Genomic DNA, 16,757 nt, shown 5'->3' on the forward strand with positions numbered 1-16,757 from the left:
AGGCTGCGGCTGCAGCACCAGAAATCTCCGAGGTCCTGAGAACATGAAGATGCCATCTTCATTTCCAAATGGATTTCCACGTTTATTAGATATTCCTGATAGAAATGTATGAGTAAGGCAGATCCAATTAGTTCACCTAATAGTCTTGCATGATGAGATTGGCCTAACAATCAGAGCCCGGGATTTTGCACAAATGAAAGAGCATTCCTATAAAATTGAAAATGTAATTTAGCAATTTGGAAAGAAAATCGACAATCTTTTGAGAAAACTAATAGCTTTTTACTGTGTAATATAAGCTCACCTAGCTAGTGTGGAAAAAACATATAAAGCATTAAAGAGACAACCCTACCACTAAATGCGGTAATAATAAAACCTCCTCAAATTATTTCTTGTTACTCATCTTTGTTAATTTTCAGACTCTCCAGAAATAGGGAGACTCTATGCTTCTGACTGATAATCTTAACAATTCCTCATACAGCTGAAAGTAGCACACTCCCTGCAAGCTGCCACCCCCCCAAAAAAGGGACATTTCCTGCTTTATCATTGAAAAGGCAGCCCCAGGGCCCAGATCACAGCAGGTGTGAACTGGCCGAGCTGCAAGTGATTTCATGGCACCGTTGGACTGAGACCAGTGGAGGAGGTTTGTCTCTTTTCTGGAAGAATTTGTAATCACCTGAGGCCTTTTTTGGGGGAGACATTAATTCATAATCTCCAAGATCAGAAGCACTGGGTGGATTATCTGCTCTCCTGTACAGCACAGCTCCAAATTGCCTCCCATTGCCTCTGCCCCTCACCCGTCTGTATTGGTCTGGAGGCATCTGGATTCAATCTGAAGATGTTACAAGATGGGGACCCTGGGGTTTGCCTGCCCGCTTCCTTCCCTCGGTGCCCCCTGCTCCAAAACGCAGCCCTCCTTCCTCCACTGCACGTCTTGCAAACCGGTGGCTCCAGCCGTGCTTCTCCTGTCCCTCTGCACCCAGGGTTTCTTTCCAGAAAGGCGCAGGATGCAAAGAGCAGATCACCCTGGCAGAAAATGTTGCCTTTGCCTTTTAGGCTGCCAAACCACAGGCTATGCACACCCCACAGCAGCTAAAGCCATCGAGCATGGCGTTAACATCACCTGGATCTTTGGTCCCCCTAAATCCTGAAGCTTTGCCATCTCTGGGGCCACCTGAAGCCACCCAGCATAGCTCCTCTGTAACCAGCACGGTGATGCCAGGGGCTGAGTGGTCAGAGCAGGTCGGGAGCTGTATATGAGAAGAAACCCCCTCCATCCCACCTCCCTCCTGTGTCTCCCCTATATCGCTCATTAGCATTTACTCCTTGGCCAGGCAGCAGGGCAAGATGCTCTGAAAAAACATCCCACAGCTGAGCAAAGAAGAGCTCGCATCCAGTGAGATGGTTTGCAGCACGCAGCATCGGAGGGCGAATGCTCAGCACACGGCACGCGCATTGGCTCGGTGATACATGGAGATATTCACCTGACCCCTCAACTGAAAGCAAAGCGCTTCAACCGCCGCTGAGAGCATGGAATGTGGTTTCAGAGACAGAGCTAGAGATTAAAACAACGTGAGCAGTGAGAAGTGCAAAATTAAAAGCTGTGCCAGTGTTTCTGCACTGGATTTTGGATTATGACTTGCTGCCGATTAATAATGTATCTGTCCTGTTTGGATCGTTCGCATCCCCCATCAGCTCTTTCTTGAATGCTGCTTCTGTTTTCCAGGTTGCAACAACAGCAGAAATCCAAAAGTTTGTCCCACAATGTGCATAATTATTTATTTCAGAGAAAACCTACCCCTCCAGCTGCCCTGCTTGTACAGGTTATAATGTCTGGAAAGGGAATTAATTAACCTAGGCCGCTCTCTAGTACACACATGAACTCACCGCAGCCCGTTTACAAACCTGCTTAGAAATGCTGGCTTAGCAGGCAGGCAGGCAGGCAGCTATAAATACAGCTGCAGATGGAATCCCTGAACATTTCAATGGTAATTTTGAACAGGAATAACTTGACATTTAATTCTGGGACAATAGTGAAACCTCAACATCTGTTGTGGAAACACAGAATAATGATTAAATTAACACCACTTGCAGCTTTTAAACATGTGGTAGCATAACACCACACTGGGATGCGCTTGGACAAAACCGTACTGATCTTCACAGTTTGAGTTAAAGAGAGCAACTGGCTGGGCTGGGGCTCGGCAGGATCAGGCCTTGCTCTGGGCAGCTGCACTTCAAGGATGGAGAGCCCATAGCTGCAGCCTGCCAGCTCAGGGCTTGCCATATCTATATCAACTGGAGTGCTATAGTCTATAAATACATCACTCACAGCCTCTACAGAGGAAGAGTCTGCAACTACCATGGAGACCTCAGACCATCCCTTATGACTTGCAAGAGCTTCACTGTGATAGAGCCAAACAAACCAAGGCTAGCTCGGTATTTAGTTATAGGTCTGAAGTCTTTTACAAAGGTTTATTCAAGGATTTCACCTTTTGCTTCCGCTGATTACGAAGCAGGCTGGATGGCCTAGCCTAAAACCTGTTGTGATCTTGGCCTGATGTCTCCCAAGTGAAATATCTCCCCGTGTCACGAGGGTATGATGGTGGAGACAAGGTGAGACCCCACAGAAGCTGATGGAGCAGCTGGAAAGCGAGAGTCTCCCGAGGCTCAGCACGCAGAGGTGGATCCCGGCAGGAGCTTTGCCATTCACGGCTTCTCTATGCCACCAACAAGCAGCCAACAGCCCTCAGGCAGACAGCAAACGCAGCAGCCAAAAACAGCCTGGGAAAAAAGCAAATAACGGTGCATTTTGCACAAGACACCCAAGCCCCTCTGCACCACTCAGTCCCAGTCACGAGCAGGGAGCAGGGCTGGGCAGCTCACCCCATTTGCAGGACTGTGTCAGAGGGGTGCCCGGGGCTCCCCCCCATGCCCCCCGCAACCCTGAGAGGCACCAACCTGGGCAGCAGCTCATACAAGCAACGCGACGTTGCAAGAATTTGTCAAACCGCTTCTACCCCTCTTGGCTAAAACAAGCCGAAGCACCACGGACTTGGCACTGAGCGAGTTTTTGAGCTGTGTTTTATGAATCGGTCTGAACGCAGGCCAAATCCCGAAGTACTCAAGGACATTGGTGCCATAGATTTTTTGATCTGAAGGAAAGTTACTGTATTTAACCATTATGGGGCGGTGTTAAAAAATGGTCACTACACCCAGTCATCAAAGAGGCGGCACATTAGCAATACTAGCTGGTTTGGCAAGCAATAAATACACAAAGTGCCCTGGTTTCCTCCTCCCTGTGATCATGCAGCTACAGATTTAAAAAAAAAAAAGATTAGGTCAGCTGGTCTGTCTCCTTGGATATTTTACACCGTTCTGGAGGAGCCTTTTATGTTCACAGGATCGGATCCAAAAAAGTGCTGAGTCTTAAAATTTAATTGCGGGTATTTTAAAGGTGAACTGAATTGCAGTAGAACATTGCATGCAGCACGCAGCACGGCAGATCCCGGTGCTTGGCATCAGGCTGAGCATCCTAAGCTCAGCCCACAGTCAGGCTGGTGCGAGGAGCCACGGCGGGGGACCCGGAGAGGTCACCAACGTTCCCAAACTAGCAAAAAGAAACGCAGGTTTGTTTTCATACCCAAGCTCTTGACTGTGCTGGGAGCTAAGGGGGAAAATCAGCGCATTACCTGTTAGCCTACAACCCACGGGAAGGGGGAAGCGCCTGTGAGTGGGGACAACCTGTGCCAGAGCGCGGCTCAACACCCCGCGCAGCACCCGATGGCACTTCAGCTCCTGCAGCGACCACGGCGGCAGACCCGATACACAACAAAATAGTTCGATTCAATGTGGCTAAACCCTACTAAAATAGAGGTTAGTCCTCAGGGCTCCAGTGCTGGAAATGGGGCGGTGGAGCTGGGCTCAGCATCAGTGCTTTGAGCCTTTAACCCCGCTGCCCCCAACCCAAATCCTGGCCCAGCTGAAGTCGGTGGGAATTTTCTCGTTGGTGTTCAGCCCCTGCACCTTGCCAGAGGGCCAGATTTCCCCGCAGAGCGGCTGGAAAGCTTTCTTCCGCTTCCACCAACCTCACACAACACTGCAAAGAGATTTGCTCTGGATTTCATTGGATTTGAGCTTGGCATCGGGTCAGAGACCCTGACGTAGCGGCATCAAAGAACCACAGGAAAGCAGCCCGCAGGGCCAGTACCAAGAAACAGTGGAAATGTTGCTGTTATACCATAAACTCTGGGACCAGTACAACACCAACTGCAAGCCAGGTGCTAATACCCACCAATTCTGGGGTTTTTTCATCAACTAGCTCATTTCTGTGCCTGCTGGTACATGATTACATATTTAGCAGAGGAGTTTATTCACTGTGATAATAGTTTTTCAAATTAGTGCTCCATGTTTTCTAGGTGATGGGGTGGCCAGGATTTGGGGACAGAGGGAGCCTTCCTTTGAACAGCTATTTTAACCCGTTTCTATCATTAGCGGCCAAAAAGGGTGAGGAATTTCCTTGGCCAGTCCCAGTCCTGCCGGCAGTCACTGGTGGCAAACTGGCTGCAGGATAACACACCTCCGGCACCCGGACCGGGACCACGGAGGGACCCGAAATGGATTCAAGGCTTTATCTCAACAGCTGATAACACCCCACAGAACATCACCTTTTCTTTCCCCCTCGTTATTAGCAGGATAACAACACTCACGGAGGGGTTTGTTTTTTTCCAAATTCAATCCTTAAACTCCATCATGATCTGTCAGCTGTTTACTCCTGTAAATCCGCGGGAGAGCGAAAGCAGAGGAGAAAAATCACTTGCAAAGATAAATAACTTTTCTGTCCCCACCGGGGCTGAGTGGCCGCATCCAGGCCTGGCAGGAGGCATGAAATGGCCTGCCTGGCCATCTCCCTCGCCGGCTGCTATTCTGCACTTCAACTCATCGCGCACAACAGTAAGAACAAAGCGACCAAAGAAACCACCTCCTTCCATCCTGGTAAAAGCCCAACCGCTCAGCAGCAATTATTTATGTCACTCTGGAGGGAAAAAAAAAACCAAACCTTTTTTAAAAAATGCAGAAGGAGAGAAGAAAGTTGTCAGCAGTCAGGGCACCCCATCGGCACCAGCATCCCCTCTGGCTCCGGCGGCCTCAATCCCAGGGTTTATTTGGCTCACGTCAGCGGTCACGCTGGCATAGCTGTGGAGAGACCCAGGCTCAAGGAAGTCAGATTAGGTGAGGATGAACAAGAGCGGAGGGATGCTGGGCGCGCAGGCTGTGCTTGCTTGCCCCGTCCTCCATCCATGATACAGCTGTGGCCGGGGACACGTTTCTCCCACAGAGCTGCAATAGCTTGACCAGATTGAAGACACTAATAAAACCTTTAAATGGAGCCAAGGTGTCCTCCCAAATGTTTCACATGGAGGACATGAGAAATTATTTAAGACAGCAAGCGAATAAGAAGCTCATAGGAGGAGCTGACTGGGACAATCTACGTTGGTGCCTGCAGCGCTGCGGGCGCAGCCCTGAGGGCAGGCAGGGGTTGGACAGAAATCAGGTTTCGAGCAGCTGGAGCAGGATGGCACAAACTCACTCATAGCAAAGGATGGCCAGGGCTCCAAACAAAATCATCTTCTCAGACAATTCCCCCAGCAGCCACCTCTGGGATTTTTTCTTTTTTTTTTCAAGTGAAGTTTTGAAAAACCTGCAAAAAGCAGCAGATTTATTGGAGCCCTTGGTGAGCAGAACACAGCCACGCAGAGGGGGTTTCCCATCCTGTCTCCTGACTGAATTGTTTTCAAGATAACTGATAGGGACTTGTGTTTTATTGTGGTCACTATGACATTTCTGACGTTTTAAAATTAATAAGATCTGGTAGGCCTTTCCCCCACCAGCACCCACATCGCTCCACCACGGGGCTTGGGCTTTATCCTCATTTCTTGTTGTTCTCTCACTTCTAATAACACGTTAACAGACATTTGCTACTCCAACACTGGATTGCAAGCGGGAGGATTTCCTCAGACCCATAAATTGCAGCCTGCTCACTCACGCTGTCTGCGAGAGCAAAACATTTTGTTAGTGCAACTGAAGAGGGTTTTGGAGAGGAACATCTCAGAGGACTTTCCTTGGAGCCACTCATGGGGCTGCCCCGGCCCCACTCTCACTCCCTGTGCTCCTGCCCAGGGCACCCACCACAAAGCTTTCAGCATCCTCCTTTGACACACCAGATGTCCTTGCTTTGGTTTATAAGTCCATGAGTCTTAAAACTGTGAACGTTATTTGCTACACTGACAAATCCATATTGCTTTTTTCTTAAAACCATATATTCCCACTGGGCATTTGCTGTTACATTTTCATTAAAAAAAAAAAAAAGAGTTAAGGAGAGGAATAAACTTGAGTCAGAGGCAGAAAGCTTCCAGAGTACCAAATCCTCTGCAGCGTTAACAGCTATCAGACAAACTCCAGTTAACTCCCTTCTCTTTAAAAATCACTGGAAGCTGTGTTAACTTAGACAGAAGCCGTGAAGCCGGGTGAGACCACGGCACTAAATCCTCGTGGGGCTGGGCGACAGCGCCGTGGTGCTGCCAAGAGCATCCCTGTGCTCAGGGGGATGCGCGTCCCAGAGTGAGCAAACACGACTAACCTGCGGCTGGCACAGCAGCAGCACGATGAGAAAAGGCATTTATTATGCAGAGCTAATGCCATTAGAGTAAATGGAGTTTGCCCAGAGGAATAACGAAGCAGTGAGATAGTTACAGCAAACGCTGGAGCGGTTCCCTTGGGCAGGGGTGATTATAATGTTCAGTGGACTTTGCACACAGAGGCTACAGACGTGTTCATCTTCATCCGCCGCAGCCCCCTTGGACTGGGGGGACTGAAACCCGGAGGGGGTTGCAGTGCCCAGCCCTCCCCAGCAAGAGGGAGGCTTGGGCTGGAGATTATCAGCTGTGTGAGCTGGAGAGGATTTCTCACTGTATTTTATTTAGAAACAGCCTGCCCTCATGTGGTGAATGGAAAACCAGGAGGCTGAAGATTTTTGGACTAAAACTGTTCAGCAAATGCGCTGGGGCAGGGACCAGGAGCCAGGGCCAGGGGCCCTTCGGAAAAAATCTCTCACAGCTCAGTCCCTCACCTGTCGCACACAGTTTTTCCCCACTCATTTTTGTGCCTATTTCCCTTCCCACCCACCCAGCACCCACTTCTCTTGCTGGCCTGGTAATTCCCGAATAGTCACGGGCAAGTGCCCCAACAGAGCCCGATGGTGCCCAGCACAGCACCGGGGCTGCAGCACCCGCTCCCACCACTGAGCTGGTCCCCACAGCACCGGCATGGGGGAAGCGCACAAAGTCAAGGCAAGCCCTCAGCGGAGGCAGAGCGCTGTGGCTCCAGTATCTGAAATGAGGAAAAGCCCCATTTGCGTTCAGTTTATGGGCAGAAGACTAAGTAGTTTTTCTTGAACGGCTCCGGTAACACTTTCCGTGAGGGTGCAGGCTTGGCTCAGAAAGGCAATCACACTCACGTTGCATACGGGGGTTTCTGGGCAGCCTCAGCTTATCATGACAGGGCATAAAAGCTTTACCCAAAATCAACATATCCAGAATAAGTAAAACCAGGCCGAGTAACAAATCCGAGAAAGCCGTATCTTCCCCACCCAACCAACTTTTTTTTTTTTTAAATCAGTGATGTGCATGAATCTTCTAAATCAGCGCTGAAAAACCAGCTTTGATGCAAGACCAGGCTGCATCGAGGAGCAGAGCGCACCAGCTGCATTTTGACAGCTGGGACAGTAACTGAACAGGCAGCGGGCGATGCTGCGGTGCCAGGAGCAAGACGGCCATAGCCAGCCCCGACATGAGCACCAGTACATGGCTGCAGCTCGCGGCTCAAACTTGATCCCTCAACAGGCAAACAGGACACATCGCAGTGGCTCCTGCCTGGGGCTTGCAGGAACCCAAAACCCAGCACGATAACATACCTGCAGGTCGCACCGACAGCCTGCGCATCTGCCATGCTGACACCCCTGGCTTCGATGGGACACAAGCAAAGCGGATCTGGTTCCAATCGTCAATAGCTTCTTAACAGCATGGAAAAAGCAGAATAGGATCCCACAGCAGGAAGCAGAAGCAAGGCAAATCCTGCCCAGCACAGGTACAATGTTTCTAACGCCAGGACCAGCTCCCGTGAAGACAAGAGGGTCCCCGAGGTCTTGCGCCATCACTCTGAGCCATGCTAGGGGACAGGCTAGTGCCCAGCGGAGCACCGCGGGCTGACACACAGCTGCAGGGGAGGCGTCTTCCCACTTTTTCCAAACCCCTTCATTTAACGTTCCCGTTTGCAAAGCTCCTCGATTGCAGTCGGCACAACCAAGCACCAACAACTCATCCCGTCCCCGTTCCACTCGTGCAGCTTCAAAGTCTCCACCGGGACGCTGACTTGCGACAGCCCATTAGAAAATGAGGGGGGAAATGCAGTAAATGGCATTAGTCTAGATGGCGCTCATGTATTTTTTACAGCCTGAAAAAGCAGCAGCAGTGGAGTTTCACCCTAACACCCGCTTTCTATCCCAGTTTCTCGCGGCAGCGGGTCCGATGGGCAATGCTTTCCGTTGGCACCTCGGGCAGAGGAGTGCACGAGCAGGTTTAAGTCCACAGAGCAGGATGCTCGCACAGGTCTAAGTCCTCATCCGAGGAGTTCAGAGACCTGCTAAATCCCCGTCTCCTGACGACAGCCTTCCAGCAGCTGGAGCGTCAGCACTGCAACACAAACTACCCAAGTGAGAAACTATTAAAGGCAGCACTGCAGCCCTGCCCACACTGGAGCAGAGGCTCTAATTCCATTTTATCTGCTTGTCATCACCTCCTAAAACAAGCCAGGCCCATGTTTTAGTTGGAGAGTGAGGTGTAACTGGGTAAAAGAGATTTTTGGTTTATAAATATAATTCTGAGCAGGTCTGTTTACCACACTGCTGCCTCGGGAATGGCCCATGAGCAGAGCTGTGGCAATGCAAGGATCAGAGTTAATGCAATTGTATTTTGCTACATTTACTGTACTAGTAAAATTGCACAGGTAGGTGGCAATGGCAAGCAATGCTCCTTGCCGTTCCCCGCTGCTCACACGCAGGCTTGTTGGTGGAAGAACCACACTCTGCTGATACAGTCCTAATTCTGTTGGTTTTAAATTAGTTTTCTTCAAAACTAACCATGGCTTTTACTGCAGATAAAGCACTTACCATGAAGTCTCCCCAAAACAGAGGGTGAATAGCCATCTCGCACTCCTTTCTGTACTGTATCATGATAAAGAGAACTAAAACATTTTTAATCAATCAATTAAGCTCTGTCATATGCTGCTCTTGGATTGAAGGATAAGGCTCAGACGCAGCATTCTTCAGCTATAGGGCTGATTTATAAGGTTTTCATCATCATCATAAACATTTTGTTTTAGTAGAAATTGCTCCTTCTTTGAGCAAAACAAGGATTTGGGGTTTTGCATAAGCTGAAAGAGAGAGCAAAGACTAAATTCTTTTCCCATCTTTCTGTATCCTTTTTACTCCATATCAATGCAGATTCAGATTTTTCATCAGTCAAACCAGAAAAGTTCTGTCAATACAAAAGACCCTTTCTAATAAGAAAGAAGAGGGAAAGAAAAAAGAAAGAGAGAAGCCACGTCAGCCAGTCCTGCAGCCTCCCCGAGGGAACAGCGATGCCCGGGGAGCACCGGCAGGACAAACCTCCTGTCTCCTGGGACAGCGCTTCCCTGTCAGTCCCCGATTCCTCTCGCATCTCAGCTGGAAAGCTGAAAACTCAGCTATGAGCAGCATCAGTTTGCAGCTGAAGGCCCATCACCACCACCAATAGCTAACCTCAGCACAGGGATACGGGCTGGGATTTTTAAGCCACTTTCAGGGATTTCAGCGCCCGTCTCAGACCACTAAAAATTAATACGAGTGGACATTCTGGGAGCCGGTGCTACTTCAGAAAATTGTGTTTGTTAAAGCACTAACGAGCATCTGCACCGCTGCTGGGTATGGGAAGGAACGAGCGCTTTGGGCTTTGCTGCTAATGAACATGGAGGAGCGGTCCGGCTTTGGAGGAGGGAAGGGGGCTGTGTTTTTAGGGCAGGAAGATCTTAATTTTCTTTTCATTGCTGCAATGAAGCTCTGAGCAGGCAGGCAGGCTGGCTGACAAAGCGTGGCCTTTGAAGTCCCAAGAGATTTGTTACTACTTTCAAGCTTTCAATCTGTCCTGCCAGCCATTTGCTATTGCTGCAGGGTACCTACCAGGGAACCAGGTTTGGTCCCTCCGCCAGCAGAGAACAGCACAAGAATGGCACTTTGCACCAAAAAGCCCATTTCCATTTAAAAAAAAAAACAAAAACACCCCACACTTTACTCCAGCTCCGTATCACCAGAGTAACAAAATGGTAATTTCCTCTTCCACACGATTTTTTTTATATATATATATATATATAAAAATATGTAAAAACAGCATTAGTGATTTCCCCTTTGGTTCAGTGTTGCAATTCCCTACATTTTATAAAATCCTTTGGCAAATGAAACGTAACCTTTACAAGCAACACTTCCAATGGGAAAGGTAATTAGCCAAATAACTGGCGACTTCTGATCCGGCTGCAGCAGCCTGCATACTGACTGCAGAAGTACAGTAACTTAAATCAATAGGTAGATGTAAAAAGTCAAAGAGAGTGAGGCGTGTTATTCTGGTGTATCATCGCAGGGGATTTGATACGGGAGAGAAGTGCAGCCGGGGAGGAGACCGAGGACGGATGCGACACACAATCGCTTTCTCAGCCAGCGGGTCCAGGTTGAGGGCTGGTTTGGATCTGGACAACACTTGGCTCAGTGACCAAGATAAGCAAATTAGAAATACTTGCACCTTTCTGTCAGCTATGATTTAAACCTAATAACACATGGAAATGCAACCCAGATTTTATGGACACGGACTGTAATTACTTTGGACAAGGTAACTTGGGAGCAACTGGAGATGAAGGGCAGTGAGCACACAGGCTGTGCGCTGAGAGAGACACGCCAGTTAGAAATGCTTACCTGGGCTTAGCACACCGATTTAGACATGAACGTGCGATAAAAAAACCACCCTGAAGACCATCAGCAGCAGAGGATACTTTAAAAAGAAATGATAGTTCAGAAGTATTAAGAATTATTTTAACAAGTTTCCTTTAAGAGAAAAGGAAAGTACCCACTGGATGCCCCGCGAGATAAACACTGATTACAGCTGGGAATAACCGCACGCATGCTAAATAACAGAAAGTGGTGTGTGGCAGGAAGGAGACTGCAACAATATGAAATATTCCCACTCTATAAAAACAGCTTAGGCACTCCAATGTTAGAAGCCCTCTGAAGTTTCCAGAACAGGAGTTGTCTCTTTCCACGAGAAGTCCTCACGTCTGCGTGTGCTCGTACCTATTTATATACTTCCAGTAAAAAAATTACTGGTGCCGACTCCTTTCTGACGTCCCACTCCCAGAAATAGCTGCTGCAACAGCTCCTGGAACAGCCTCAGCCCCTCGGCACCGATGTCCAACGGCCACACTACTCGTGGATAAAAAAATGCTTGTTTAAAAAGCAGCACAGCAACCCCTGCACCAGCACAGCGATAGTAGCAGCGCACACGTGGCCGGGGAGGTTTCACCTCTTTCCTGCTTTGCTGTAGCAAAGCATTAATGGATGCGCCCGAACGCCCATCTCTCCACCCCCGGTGCTTCCCATGGGAGAAGAGGCTGTGGAGAGGATCCCGAGACAGACGGGGGAACATCCCCCGGCTTCAGCTCCTCTGAAGGCAGGGTCAGGGCAAGTCAAGAGGTACATCAGAAAAGCCCAAGATCCCGTGGATTCCCCCTCGCAGGGAGATGGAGACAAACTCCGCAGCTCGTGAAACACAGCCCCGCTCCGCAGGCGGACACCCCACCGCAGAGCTCTGCACGCCCCATCTCTGCATCCACCTTCACAGAGCTCAGATATCCAAAATACCCAAACCCACCATTCTTGGGCTGGTTTGCTTTGGGGTTGGGTTTCTTTGTGGGGTTTTTCTGAGCTTTTTTTGTCCTCCTGGGGCTCCACCTGATTATATGGGGCATCCAAAACCTCAGAAAGCAAGGGCATCTCCTGAAAAATCTCCCCAAGTGATGTTCTGGCCTTAAGACAAGGCAATTCTGCGCAGTGCTACTAGTATAATGCTACTACGGGTCATTTGTTACTTCAAAAGTCAGGTTCAGCATTTTTAAACCTTTGAAAACGTAAGTCATGACACAGAGATCCGGGCAGTGTAAAACGGGCTGTAGGTTTGACACAGCTGCAAGCAAGGCTGGGTGGGCCAGGGGTGACCTCCTCAGAAAGGGGGGTTCTGCAATCCGTGCAAGCCAGTAGTTTATCCTCAGGTGTAAGAGAGGAAAGGACAGCAGAGCTCACAGATGAGACAGACGCCTCGGTGGGAGATGCACGGTGAATGAGAGTTCAGAGCCAGCACACTCTGCTATTGCACGAAGCCTCTCCAACCTCTAATCACACCATACTCCTCCTCATCGGCCTTACAGATGACTTCCAAACCCTGCAACGCCGACACCCTGAGAGTTAGCCCCTCCTCGCCATTTCACCAGCACCCTGGAGAAAAACAGCACACGAGTCCTGGAGATGCACCACCCGCCCCACTGTGCTTGAATACCAGAGCCTGGCAATAAAACCAACTCTCTATACGTGTAGGAAGCACACGCAGGGCACTGGCCTGCAGAAGCTGCTCCCAAGAGAGCAGAGGATCCTGCTTCCTCCTGATGCCTGCGCCGGTTTACAACTGCAGGAACATTCAGCTCGCTTCCAAATTTCAGCTCTTTGAGCAAAGTCAGTAAATTCCATGCAAACCATCCAAACTGCAAACCGCAGGCTTGTCACTCGGAACAGATTGTGTAGATACTCACCAGAACAGCAAACACCTACGCTGTTAATAGATAGCTTTCACTCGCGGGATCAGACAATAATCCCCCTCACCCAGATAACTCGAACACGCACCCCGATTGCCACTGAAGCTATCAGTCACCTGCTAACAGCTCTCAGCCTGGGTGGGATGGTTTTAGGGTGCCTGTCTCAAGCTCTGGCCCTACTATGGCGCTCAGAAGCCCTCGCTAGCGAGACGTCCTGGGATGACCACACCAGCACCTTGCACCAAACACTGGCCGTGCTGAGCACACCCGCCAGCGGCACCAAATCCCCACCAGCACCCACCCCACCAACACAAGCCTGGTTCATCCAAAAAACACCAGTAAGACCGTGCGCAAGAGCTGGGTACAGCTCCAGTGTTAGCAATACAAAGCCAGGCTTGGAGCATCTCCCAAGAGCGCGCTAATGCAGTCGCAGTCTTGGGTTTCGTTCCCAGCGTGAGCACGGCCTGATGCCTTCCACTCGGTTGGGTCGGATGTGCTACAGTAAATCACAATTAGCACATACTCCAACCTATTTTCCCTCACTGTCAACAAGTGGTGCAGCCAGAAGGGCTCTACACTTAGGGAACATCTTTGCCTTTTGTTTGCACAGGGATTTGAAGTCCAGATTACAGCTCTCCGAAGCACAAGGAAGATTACAACTCAGCCTCGGATTAGATTCTGGGGTAGAAAACCATCCAGAGCCACCAGCTGCAGGGAAGCCCCCGCAGAAGCTCTGTGGTTGCACTTGAACTAAGCAAGGACTGCTCTGCTTGGCGTATTTTCTTCCCTGCTGTGCACAACCACCCCCTGGACCAGATCTGGGCATAGGACCCTGGGGACAGGATCACATCAGGGACCCACTGTGGTATCAGCTCTACTGTAAGCCAGACCAGCAAAACAATCCTTTTAGATCTCAAAATATTTTAGCTGGGGGAAGGAGGGTGTTGTAAACTCACTGGTGCTGTCCACTTAACCGGACCACATCTATTTGTACTTAGGCAACTGCAGCGACCACAAGCTGCAGTTTGGGAGCAAGTCTCGAAACAGCTCTGCCACATAACGTGCATGCATAGAGTTTTAAGAGGGCAGACTAGAAAAAAACAAAACAGCTGAACCCTTAGCATCCAAGCAACCCTCTCCCCAAGACACTCAGAGGTTCCCCTTAGCAGACAGGCCACGCAAAAAAGAAAAACCCAACATTTTACACACTACAGCAATGCAGCAGCAGTCTCAGCAACACGGCTCTCCCCAGGTACATCATCGCTTGCACACCCACAACACGCAGCTCAGGTTCAGCTCCCTCCTTTGCCCAACAGCGCCCAGACCCCACCACTCGATCAGCACAGACTCTCCCAGCAGCAGCACCCAACAGCGGAGCACAAAATTTCGGGCTGCCACATTCAGCTTGTGCAGCTCTGGCCTCAGCTCCAGCCCCTGCTCCCACAGCAGAGCAGGTGACACCATTTTGCCAGCCTCTGAAGCTGGGACAAACCAAGGTCTCCCCACTCCCAGGGCAGCAGTTCAAGACAAGCTGCAGCTCCACTCCCAACTTCAAGGCTCAGCAAGTCAAAGAGCAAAAAAAAAAAAAAAAAAAAAGGGAGCGTGACTATTGCTTAAGGGCGAGCATGGAGCACCATCACTTGACGGTGTCCTTCTCCTGGCCTGGGGGAGAAACATCCCCCTTCCCAGCAAAGAGCCTCCCTGAAGTAGCAGCAGCAAGAGGAGGTTTGTAGCAGATCCACCTTCTTCAAAACTGTGGGGGAGGAGGTCACTGGAGGAGGTAGGACAAGGCTGTAACCCACAAGCCAGCAAAAAAGGGTCTCCCGTATTTTTTTTACTTGTCTACTGCAACCACGCTTCAGTGAGATACATTATTAAACACAAGTTGTATTTCAAAATCTTTTTATTGGTTAAGTCCACCACAGTCATTTACATGTTGTTACAGAAACAAACTCCCAAAATGTCCTTCCCTGGACCGCTGCAACTGTTCCAGGGGGTTGGGTTTTGTTTTGGGTGGGGGGTTTTTTTGGTCTTTTTAAATGGTAGACAAACCTTAGTGTCTGGAGAAGTTTTCTTTCTTCCCATCCCTTCAAGCTGCGGAGTCACCACCAAGCCATTATACGCATTACTACAGACTCTGCTGTGAGAATTGATTACTGACAAAAGCTACGTTGTCAGCGATGAAGGTCTTGCGGTTTACAGATGGATACCGTGCAATTTTTCTCCTACTAAACTAATCAAAATTGCATCGTGATCCACCCGACAACAGCAAAACAAAGCTTACCACACTGGCAAATTTGGGGCAGTGCAGTCTGAAGACAAGTCCTCCTTTCCTCCACAGGCCGGGACAAGTGCAATACTCTACATATAGCTACAAGTAATGCAACAAATCCCCACCCATGGAGAAACCAGCGCAAGGCATCTTCAGATCTTCCATGGAAAAAGAGGGGGGGGGAAGCTTCAAAACCCATTATTCACCACAGATTCACCACCACCACAGTCAGTTTTGCATGGATTTGCACAGCAATTTTAGTAAGCTGGGATGCAAACCTGCAAAACTGACTGTAATCAGCACCATCTTCTCCAGAAACTGCCACTAGCTCGGATGCACTTTATCTAGCAGTACTGTAAGTGCCCACATTACAGTAGGTCCAATTCAAAGCTACCTGCACTATGAGCACTTTGATACTGCTAGGACAAAACTACTTCCCGAGCAATTGCCTTCAATGAAAAAAAACACTTTAACTAAAATTGTAATTGCTGAGCTAAAGCCAGATGGATGCGGGTTTTTTGGACGTGCAGGCAGCAGCTTGTGCCAGAAGGAGCATTTAGGGCAGTAGATTCTACGCTACTTCACTAACTGCACTAGATGCACCTTAACACAAGAACCATTTGTAACGTAGCTCTAATGCAGCAAAACAACAATCCTGGTTACGTCCGTGCCCCGCTACCGTCACTGAATCGCCACAGTAATGCCAGAAGTGCTTATACTGCAGTAGATCCTAAACTCTACCTGCACTGTAAGCACTTTTGCACAACTCAAGGCCCATCACCAGGTAGAAACTCTTCTACTTAAAAGGTCTTCTCGTTTCAGCACAGCTAAAGCATCGCAGAAGCATCTTGACCGAAGCACGGGAGCCAACAGTACCTGCCAAGAGAGAAGACTAATATTAATGTTGCACAACACAGATATGGATTTGCTACTCGATCTAGCAGAGGTTTTTCTTATTCATGTACAGAGGCAGAAATGGGTTCAGAGTTTTGAGAAGGCAGTTTAACTGAGAGCCCACCAAACAGGGAAGAGTTTGCAGCTAATTTTCACTTCAATTAAGGTGAAAATGGCTTCCTCCAGTTTTTAATGGCAGTTAAAAAGCACCCTAATAGGTATCAAAACATCCCAGTTTCCTGCTCTGGTGCCTTACTACAGCACGCGAGACATTTTACTTGACCTTTCTCCCGGAGCTTTACCGAGTATCTTGCATCACCCAACCACCAAACATTTTCCCCCCCAGCAGCGTAAGAAAAGTTCTGACACATGATCCTGCACCCTCCGCACCAGATAATGGAGTATCTGTACTCCAGATGATGCCGTTAACTGCAGAGCAGCACAAAAGCGACGGACCCTCCTCGTTGGGGGGAGGAGGGGGGTGTGTGTAATATATATATATATTAACCAATTTAAATTTCCCTCCGGAGCCACGCCGTCAAGACCCGGCGTTACAAACCTGCAGAGGTGGGAAGGCTTTTGCCGGGGATGCCCGGGGGCAGCGGAGCCGCCCCCCCGCTTCCCGCACCCCCCAAGCGGGTGTTTGTGGCGTGGG

Source organism: Pygoscelis adeliae, unplaced genomic scaffold, assembly GCF_000699105.1.
Source record: "Pygoscelis adeliae isolate BGI_AS28 unplaced genomic scaffold, ASM69910v1 Scaffold79, whole genome shotgun sequence".
NCBI classification, from domain to species: Eukaryota; Metazoa; Chordata; class Aves; order Sphenisciformes; family Spheniscidae; genus Pygoscelis; species Pygoscelis adeliae.